Source organism: Micromys minutus (genome assembly GCF_963924665.1).
Source record: "Micromys minutus genome assembly, chromosome: 8".
Lineage (NCBI taxonomy): Eukaryota > Metazoa > Chordata > Mammalia > Rodentia > Muridae > Micromys > Micromys minutus.
The window spans coordinates 53,494,924-53,506,114 of NC_137977.1; the positions used below are offsets into that span (position 1 = coordinate 53,494,924).

At 40.8% G+C, this 11,191-nt stretch overlaps 1 pseudogene across 1 annotated transcript; it reads right to left on the bottom strand.

Annotated features, from left to right (window-relative positions):
* Positions 1-5,191: 5,191 nt before the first annotated feature.
* Positions 5,192-5,906, bottom strand: LOC308423420 (developmental pluripotency-associated protein 2-like; annotated as a pseudogene). Its single transcript has one exon. The product of its transcript is annotated as a developmental pluripotency-associated protein 2-like (transcript).
* Positions 5,907-11,191: the final 5,285 nt, after the last annotated feature.

The window sequence follows — 11,191 nt, forward strand, 5'->3', positions numbered from 1 at the left end:
CATCAGCAGTAGAATATGTCTTTCACCTCTGGGGGCAATGGAGGGCAGAAGCAATAGTTTGTAATGTTTTGGGAGTCTCTTAGACAGCCCTGACCAACAATTCAAAGCAGGGTTTCTCATGACTGGTGTTGAGAGTTTTGTTAGATTGTCTTTGGCTCTTGGAAGGAATATTGTCAACACAGATGAGAACACTTCTTTTAAACTCTATGTGTACTTTTATTCACATATTGACATGTAGTTTTATTGGGGGAATAGATAGTTAATAGTGTGATTATTTATAACGTTTTCAGACATCCTTAACATTATTTTTCCCCTTTTCTCCTCTTCTCTTCCCCTCCCTAAGTTAGAACCCCTCCCTACTTTTTAATTCCCCATGTCCCATCACTTCTATCTACCCTGCCATTGCTCTCTCTAGTGCTTCCTGCACCCTGGCAATGACCTCTTTTTACTTTCCTGGTTTCTGCAGTTACTCCAGGAGATGTACTCACATCTGAAGATTTGAAGCTATGGGCCTCAGATGAAAGAGAACAGATGGTTGCCTTTCTGGCTTGGGTTATGTCCCTCAGTATGATCTTTTCTGCTGAATAGTATTCTGTAGAGCACATGTACCATATTTCCATTACTCATTCATCTTTGGAATAATCACATTCATAAAAGCAAAGTTCTCATGCTCCAATCATCTCCCCAAAGCCCTGTGCCTCTATACCATAGCATTAAGGGGATGGCTTTCACAGAATAATTTAATGAAGAGGCATCAACATTGAAAACATCACTCGTTTTGAGGTTCCATTTTGTCTTTTCCTTTAGTCCATTGGTTAACAGTAGTGTGAACATCCCTTGGATCTGTTTTGTTTTATTTTCCCTAGAAATTCTTACATTTCTGAATTTTTACAAAATTATATTTATCTTCATAACCTCAGCTAACGCTGAACTTCTTAGTACCATGTGTGAGAGGGCTAAGCAACAGTGAAACCAGACACTGCCTATTGATGCCCACAAACCTGAATCCAGCTGGCCCTGGAGTAGCATCAGATACCCATGCCGGCTGACCCTGCTGACCTGGTACCTAGTTCCTGAGTCGACGTCTGGGGCCAGGTAGTGAACACTGAAAGGTAGAAGTCAGTAGTACCAGCCTGACAGCTGACAGAGTGGATGAACCATTTGAGAGTAGGCGGGGCCTGAAGATGACAGGAAGCAGAAGTAAAAATAGAAGAGAACAAGACAATAGAAGAATAAATTCATGAGTCCAGAGAAGCACCAGTTTCTTTTCACAATTTTTACACAGAGCAAGCAAAAGACTCCTTAACTTGCTGATTTGTGACAGAAGGATACTCTTCCAAAGCACACTTCTCATTTTCTACTTATTTTAGGTACATTCTACCTTCTGAAGTTTCTAGAACCTTCCCCAAATTGTGTCAACAGCTCTGTATTGAGTGTTCAACACACGAGCTTGTGGTGGGAGTTTTCCTTACAGTTCACAACAACTATGAAAGACTACACACAAGAGTTAAACCTGATAGGTTTAGTATGGTTCTCATCTTTATGAACTATACCTCTAGATTCAAGGGAAGTGCAACAAGTTGGTCCCACACATCACTCACTGTTTTTCTCCAGTTTTAAATCGAATTGTTTGTTCTAATGCATGAATTAATTAGAGTGTATTGTTTCCATTTCCTAATTTTCTTGAAATTGTCTGTGACTCACCTGTATTGTTATCTTGTTTTAATTTCTGACAGTCTCAGTGTTTTTTCGTTAATTTTAAGTGATTTTTAAAATTCTTATGACATATATAGCATTGTCTTGTAAGTGCTTCTATGTGATTTTCTCTGACTGCTGGTGTATAAATAGCTCATGACTGTATTTATTCAAATACCAGAGAAACTACAGAGGAAAGGGAATAAAAGGAGAAAGATGTGAAGAATGTAGTTTTGGACATCCAGAAGAGTGAGACACACACCTAAAAGAATTAATTCAGTAGGATATGTGATATAGACTAATGTGATGCATATAAAATAACAAATGCTATGTAGCGATACTGTTTTCATTTTATTTTGCAGATACAGTTTTATTTAACAGCATAAGACAGTGTCATTCCTGATTTACAAATGAGGTGTTGAGAGGTTAGAGGGCTCCCTGGCATTCATAATGCTAGTTGACTGTAGAGTCAAATCTTCTACTGTTTAATCATCCAAGGGTCATTTGAGTCCTAGAAGTGGTACAGAAATAATAGAGTATGATGTCCTTGCGTGTCATATAAATGAGAATGTACCGCAAAAGCTAACCTTTCATAACTGGTTAATGGAGGTGTCTAGACCAGAACCCCCTGCCATATTAATAAAGTTTCCTTTTCTGTTTAGAGATTTCACAGAAAACAACCACACACTATTTAGCTTTATACTTCATTGTGGGAATTCTATTTCCCATTGGCTGAGCTGATGTCATTTCAGTCTGAATAGCGTCCCACTCCTTGGGAAGCCATCCTGCTTCTACTCCATGAGGTTCTGTGATACTGTCAGTCAGAGGAGCTTCCCCCTGCCTGAGTACTGGACTACATAAGGTATCTTGTAGCCACGAGGTATTTTTCTTTTGTTTTCAATTATGGAAACTAATGGATAAGCAGTTTGGATTAATAATGGTCATGATGGCTATGTATACTGAATGAAAAATGTGAGGTGGGTCTTAGGATCGGATGAGAAATAATTGGTCAATGTAAAGCAGAAGGAAAGACAGCATGCTGCTCTGCCAGTGTCTTCTCACTTCCCAACTGTCCACTGACACCTGAGCAAAAAGACGATGACGTTTAGAAGTGATATCCCATATAGACTTAAACATACATACATACACACACACACACACATACACACACACACACACACACACACACACACACACACACACACACACACACACACGCATGCCAAATTTTGCAGAGCCAGAATGGGGGAGGGGGGACAAAATGGCAGCAGAGAGTCAAGACTCCATATGTTAATAGGAGATGAGAACCCAGGAATCATAGTGTGTCGGGGAGTTCCCTTACTCCTGAAAGCCATGCTGGGGGAGATAGAGTGTGTTCGAATGTCACTCTCCTTTGTTCAGTTAACATTATGTGCTGGGGATGTCATGGCGGTGTATTCATTTGGACCCTGGAGACAAGAGCTGTGAGGGATGGCATGGAGGAGGATGAGGAGGAGGTGGAGGAGGAGCAAGAAAAGGTAAATTATCATCCTTATCATTCAGGGCATCATTCCCCCTGCTGGGAAATGGGCTGCCTTAGAGGCCAGAGACCTAAAATAGACCTTTGCCCATGACTCAGAGCTTGCCTTGCTCTTGCTGTGAGGGCTTAATTTGCCTGAAGCGTCAGTTCCTGGTCCTCTATGTGAGTCATGCTGCTTAGTAAATGGAGTCCAGTGCTCTTGAAAGGTCTTCCTTACCTTGCTGGGGGATCTGTCTATCTGTCTGTCTGTCTGTCTGTCTGTCTGCTTTTACGTCTTCACGTAGTTTTTCAGGGTCTTACAAATATCATGTATACTTGGCTGAACTGCGGCTTTTTGAAATGCTTGTTTTGAAATCCTAGCCTCCCTCCAGTACATCAGAATGTGACTGTGCTTAGGAGCTAAAGGAGTTCAAAGAAAACCACTGGGTCAAAACTTCACCCAGTGTTATTGAGGCAATCAGACACATCCAGAGGGAACTTTATATGTGGAGAGAGATAATGGCCATGTTCCAGCCAAGAAGAAGGGTCTAGAAGGAAGCAACTCTGCCCACACCTGGCCTGCTAGGTCTTTCTGACTCCCACACAGTGAGACTGTGGATGTTTGTGTGCCACCTGGTCAGTGGGACTTCCTTATCTTAGCCCTGGATCACTGATAACACAGGGGTGTTTCTCTCCTGCCTGCCCTGTGCTGACCACGGCCTTGGAGGAGGCAGCCTGTGCCATGCCCTGGGAGAGCCCGAGTGGCTCATTCCAGCATTGGTTTATGCACACTCAGCACATGGCTCTTCACTCTGTGGCCCATACATTTCCAAGTGCCAAGTGACAAAGTTTTTTTTTTTTTTTTTTTTTTTTTTTTTTTTTTTTTTTTTCACATTGGAAAACGTCAAGCTGATCAAAGAAACAAACACTTTTAATGAAACATATGTGGGACACTTAGAAGGAGAAGATTTACAATGTGTCTGCTGTGAAACCAGAAGGCTCATGGAAAGTGTGAAGAAGGAGGACAAAGATACTAGGCTCTGACGCCAGAGGAGACATGGCCTAAATATTAAACAGAAGGGAAAAATAATTCCCTTCCATAAAATCTCAATTCATTTCCGCATCTAACATAAATCACTAATATACACACAGGATGGTTTCATCTCGTCACACTCAGTTCTTCCCACACCCATCACAACAATGTACACTTTGATCTCTGGGAAGGAAATTAAATTCAGACACTGAGATATAAAATTCTCGGGGTTGCTTAAAAACCAAATTATAAGTATGTTCCCTCCCCTATTAGAATTTTAAGGATTAATAAAAAAATGTGGGCATGTTTTGTCTAGTCTTAAATAGTAGATGATGTCTTCCTTTTGAATTCTGGGACTGAAATAAAATCCTTCCTAAGGATAGGACAGAGATTTCTTTTTGAACGCTGGTGTCACTTACATCATATCAGGGTGGTCACATATATCAAGTGACACAAAGCTGAGTTTGAATACTTTACGTATTAAGTTGATGCTATTTAAGTAACCATAGAAGCCCCTGGTTCACATGTGCAGTAGCCTGGGTGGTTTTTTATAGGGGATACTGTATGTACTTGCCATGTATTTAATATGTGACCTAAGCATTCATGCATTCATTCTCTTGTATTTATAAAATAGCTTACTTTAAAACCAGTGGTAACTATTTAGAATGTAGACTTTCCAGTATTGGTAGCAGCTTCAAGCTTGGACACTGGGTGATATAGAAAGGATTCCCGAGTGAGAGTTAACTCTGGACTCAGCTTGTCAGGGATTTTCTTTCCTGTTCTTTCTTTTCTGTTCATTCTCTCTCTCTCTCTCTCTCTCTCTCTCTCTCTCTCTCTCTCTGTCTCTCTCTCTGTCTCTCTCTCTCCCTCCCTCCCTCCCTCCCTTCCTCTCTCCCTCCCTCCCTCCTTTCTTTCTTTCTGCCATAAAGAGAATCACAGAATGTTTGTCTCTGCTTCCATTCCCTTCAGATCAGAGTAAAACCTTGATATTGTCTAAGGCAGCATATGGCGTTTTCCTTTGCACGGCTTTTAATTGTAAAGTTCCTCACGATTTTCTTGTTGCTGTGAACACATTCAGGACATAGCAAATTATCTTCCTCACCTGGTTCTGGGATAATACAGGTTGTAAACATGAAGAGAAAATTCATCCTTTGAAGAGTGTCTGGAACCCAGGTCAGACTGGTATACAATTGCAGGGGAACCCAGCCTTTTCTATCTGCAGGGTGCTGCCTGTCATGGACGACACATCATCTGAATCCAGTGGTTTGTGGCAGAAAGACCTCTACAGAAGAGGGAGGAGGACAATGATTCACAGACATTGACTGAGTAGCTCTCACAACAATTCTTCCCCAGGGTGCAAATATAGACCACTGAGGTGAAGTTAGAATTTCCAGTACACCACTCTCCTGGTTGCTACTTTGGCAGCTGTCTGGAGGCCCAGTTCCTCTGAAGACCATCTTCGGTTTCTTGAGACCCAGCTTCATCCTGGCCTCAGAGATATGTTGGAAATATAATATTCTTGTTTAGAATATGAATGTCTCCAAGTCTCAAATAAACCTTAACTTTCTTGCCATCTGTACTCAAGTTATAATAGCGGCCCCACCCCCGAAGAGTGTTCTGGGAAATATCATTAACAGGAGACAGGTGCTTGGTATGGTTCTTGCTGGGTGTTCTGACCATATATTCTTGTGTGTATGGCCGTCTCCAGGGGTAGGTCTTACGTAACAGTGGCAATGCTCTTAAAGAATACTGACACTCCTTCCCTCAGCAGCTGTGTACTGCCAATAGTTCTTAACTAGGGGTGGGACTTAGTGCCCACTCCCCTCTCTGCTGGGATCTGGCCTGGCCTGAGAGTGCACAGGTCTTGTGCATGCTGGTACAATGCCACTTTAGAAAGTCTGTGAATGCATCGACTGTGGCTCTTCACAGATTATTTCAACCTGGATATAAGTTTGAATTTTCTATGTGTAGAACGACTTGATTTTAGCAGAACAAAGTTCATTGTTGAGCACTGCTAAACAGGGTAATTATTCTTCTCAGGCTGCTTTCTCTTAGCCATGGGTACTAGAGCACAGCAATCACCGGTCTGAAGCTGGCAGTTGTATTTAAAAAAAAAAAAAAAACTTCAGAACAGTTCTCTCTATGGAAGAAATTGTCTGGATCTTTCTGTGCCCACCACTCCCTGCTCCTGCATCTTGGTAGTGTGCTCATAACTCTTCACCACGGGTCAGGGGTCACTGTTTAATGAGAACAAGTCAGTGTCAAAGGCACAATGACCTGGGAAATTAAAGAGATAGTTTTTATTTGCTCTATTGCAACAGGGAGAATGTTCATTAATGAGGAATGTCTCAGAGAAGACAAAAATGAAGAGACAAGAGTTTTGTAGAGGTGAGCAGACAGGGAGCCATCACGGCTCTCAGGGCACACTGGAGTGATAGAGCACTCCTTCTTATATGGGTGAGTGGGTGGTGCTTTGAATTCTCCCACCAACTATGACAAGGAGCAGGTATTTCTCACCCACCTCTGTTTTCTGAGAGCTCACTTCCAGGCTCAGTGATATAAGAGCAAGCCAGCTGGCAGACCATCCTCAGAAGCGGTACCTTTATCCTTTATATCACAAAACTCCTAAGATTTAATAACTGTGACCACTGCTTGCCTTTTAAACTATAAATTTCCAGGAAAATAATATAATATGTACTCACCAGGTCATTTTTACATAAGTGAATAAATTTAAAAAGTCATATATAACATTTTATAGATTTGTTTTTATGATTTCTGTTTGTGTGCAGGCTTGGGTATAATGCTGAGCTAAGTACATGTGAGTTCAGGTATTCTTGGAGGTGTTGGATTCCCTAAGGTTGAAGCCACCTAAGGGGGGTAGTGGGAACCAAGCTCTGGTCCTTTGAAAAGGCGTATATGCTGTTAACTGCCGAGCCATCTCTCTAGCTCCACATGCATCATTCTGAAAATTAGTCACTAGTGCTATATCTGTCAAGATTTTGGTAGTCTCATTTGATATCTTTAGAAAATGTCAATCATCCCAAATCTCTCACAGGATTATGTCTGAATAAATCATAAATCAGTAACTAGAATTTTTTTTTCTTAATAATTCTTACAGGGACCTCAGTCTTCCAGTTCTTAAATCAGTGCTATTGAAGAAGTCAGCCAAATTTAAAGAAGACAATAGGAGACACATATTAGTATTTTAAACTTATGGTGAAGATCATGCAATTCAGTCTTTTTATTGCATGAAAATGCTTTTTGAAGAAAAGAGGGAATTTTATTTGTAAAAATCTGATGATCCAAGGACTTAGGGAATAGAGATTATACTGACACAGGAGATAAGGGTGTTGGTTGCTGGAGGAAACATGCCTCTTCCCTCCAGGTAAACTCCTGGACACTGAATCTATATATCATGAAGTCTAGCAATTCCAAATAGGTTTAGGGGGTTCCAAGCAGAGACTGAAACCTTTGCCATCATTAGTCTGGGGAAAGGACTCTTGTTTTGATACTGCTCTGCAACCATCAGGTAGAAATGATAGTGGGGGCTGTAAGGGTTGATACCACTTTGTGTGATATCTTTTAGCTTTCCTTTCCTTTCCCGGGCTTTATAAAATATAAAATATAAAGAAAAGATGCACCTGCATGATTAGAAGGCTGACCTCTAGATTATCTTTTTTTTTTTTAAATTAGAATTAGTGATCCCCAGAACATCTGGTAACTTTCAGGTAATGCTGGAATATATAATTCTATTCATTATAATCACAAAGTATCAACTTTCAGAAAGCATGTAAATTAATATGAGGTTTAACATTCACAAAAGCAGTGTGTTTGTCTCAAGAAAAAGCAGTATCCAGCTCTAGGAGGCCTAAGATGATTGCAACAATGGGAGGAAAAGAAGCAAATAACCCTGGATGTTGGCGACTCTGCAGAATGTATCTATATCTGAGTTCTCTAAGGTTGTGGGTTGGGATTTGTTGTTGTTGTTTTATATGTGAGAGCCTCATGATAAACCTCATTTGTGTACAACCAACTCTCACATTCTAAGCAATGACTTTCAAATTGTGAGCAGATGGACCGGAGTCCAGTCATGGTATGTCTGTAGAAAGGACTTGTGAAATAATATTCCCCAACATTGGTGAGAAAGAACATCTGATGTTCCCTGTACACAAAGAAAAATGTTTATCATGAGTTAAGGATTTAAACGTCTGGGACATTCACACACACCCTTATAAAGCTGCAGGAAGAAGCCTAGCAATATGCTCACATGATGAAGTGTGTGTGTGTGTTCAATTTATAGCAGTAACATATTTTGATGCAATCGATTGGAATTTCTGTGTCTTTCCATCGGAGAAATACTGTTGTCACTGTCACACATCTCTGTGTGTTACACAGTTGAGATAGCAATTGTCATATTTTGGAAGAGGAAATTTAATTGAGAGTGCCTTCATGTCAGATTTTTGTTGGATAATTTATATTATTCCAGTTACTTTTGTATATGCTGTAATTGTTTAAGTTGATAATCTAAGTGCCCAAATCACTACCCCAAACATTCTAGTCACTCACTGTGTCAAATCATGTACTCATAGTACAAAGCTTTAGGCCTCCAAGTCACAGTAATATGTGAAGATACCCATTAGTACCAATACACAGCATTCATTCTGCACTGCCAGATGCTGCCCATGCAAACTTCTTCCACTTGTAAGCTATACAAAAGTTGTAAAATCACACACTCAGCTTTCATTAATAGCTAATCTGAGTGGAAATTATTCACCAGATAAAAACCCCAGGAAATAAAACTATACTTTCATTTTCTGTTTCTTAAGAGGTAGTTGCCTAATTTATTAGATGCCTCTCCACATGACTTAGGTCTGTTCCTGCTCTGTCCACAAAGGGTATGGGATCCTTGTGTCTAGGAAGAGATTGTTTTCACCGGGTGCTCATGTCTTTGAGCTTAATGCATGGTTGGACCTAGTTTTTTGTGTGAAGGGGTGGCTGTTGATGGGTGGCTTGTCCTGGCGTCTTTGGTTTGAAACATGGAGATGCTGTTTCTGGAGATGTGAGATAACCCTATCTCTTCACAGTATGGCAAGGTAGACAGTATGTCTGGGCAGGTGATCAGAGGAACAGGAAGAAAACAGGAGGCACACTCAAAGCAGTAAATCCTTAACATCTCCTCTCAGACTGCTTATAATATCCTTTTGGTATGGTTCATCAGAAAACCCCGGCAAAGGAGAAGTAGGGTGTGCACACTTTAACCCTCATGGTGTTGATATGGGTATCATGGGTGGTAGTAAAACATTTGTCTGGCTTTCGACTCTAACTCCTCAGAAGGATATTCTAAACACCCAAATAGTCTAAAAACTGAGTGTGCTTGCTCTTCATGAGCCCTGTGGGTTTTATTCTAGTTTCAGCTAAGAGATGACTCCCAGGGGGCTGGTTACTCCATCCTGTGAAGCTTAAATCCTGGAACCCCAAGTAAGGACAGAAATACAGACACACATACAGAAAATCTGTGGTTAAGTGGGGGTGAGCCATACCTACTACTGCCCCAATCTGAAGCTTCAGTGTGTTTATTATACACAACACAGGGAGGAGGGGCTAGCCAGTGTAGATAGGAGGTATGTGGAGGCAAGCTGTCTCGGGTTGTAAACATCTGAGGAAACTATAGCTTTTATACACACTGATAAATAAATCCTCTATACATAGTTGTCTATTCACTTTGACTTACATACCCTTATGGGGAATGGCGTTGCCAATTTCCCTAAGTCTGAGGCCTTGGAGTCCATCACAGGGCTGTGCCAATGTCAATGGCTGTTCAGTCATGATTCTGCTCAGGGATTCCTCTACTCACCAGAAAGACTAGTGATGAAAAGATTCGGAGAGAGCCTTAAACCAATATGACCGCTGAGCAGGCAACAAGATCTGGGGATTGAGTAAAACCAAATGGATAATTTCTTAGTCAATCGTGCCTACAGAATGAAACTAATAAAAACCCAGACCACCAAAGCTCATACCTTCCTTTTTGGTGAACATAGGGATAAGCTAGGATAGTGATGTATCTTGGCCTTTTAATGTGTGATGGCAACTCATTTTGTGTGCTAATGTGTGATCTATTCATGTGCACTTGATATAAATGTGTATTTTGCTGTTGTTTGGAAGAACGTTCTGTGTATGTCTCTTTGGTACAGTGAGCCGATAGAAGGTTCAACTCTTTTCTGCCCTGTACTCTGTCTGTCTGCTTATTACCCTTGAGAGTGAGGTCTCACAGTTACCTATTATGTATCTACTTGAGGTTTCAGTCACTATTAAGTGTCTACTTCTGTCTATCAATCTGTCATTGTCTGTTTCATATGTTTATAAACTCTGAAGTTTGGTGGATATATGCTGATTTTTTATGAATTAACACTTTAATGATTGTATAATGTCATCCTTTACTTTCTGGCCTCTTCTAAGGAATCCAAGCTTAATTATATAGGCTAATCTGCTATCTGCTGCAGCTTTCTTGAATGGGAAACATTTTTCCACAAGCTCATGTGTTTGAAATCTTGCTTTCCAAATGGTAGCACTATTTGGGATGGTTATGAAACCTCTAAGAGTTCGATCCTTGATGGAGACAAGGGGTCACTAGGGACAGCCCATGAATTTTTAGTCTGGTCCTACTTCCTGGTCTCTCCCTGCTTCCTGACTATTGAAACAATGTGCTCAACCAGACTCAGGCTCTTTCCTCTTCTTGATGGATTTTACCCCCTTAGAACCTTAAACTGGAATAAACACCTTTTCTATTATGTTGCTCTGTCATTTTATTGCAGCAATGTATAAAGTAACTGAAGCCAACATAGTTTCTCCAAAGGTCCTGAAAACTGCATTAGCTAGTATATATGAAGGGACAGGAGAAATGCATCTCCAGCAGAGAAAGCTGTTCACATAAAGATACGCCAAGCCTGATGTGTGCATGCATAGGA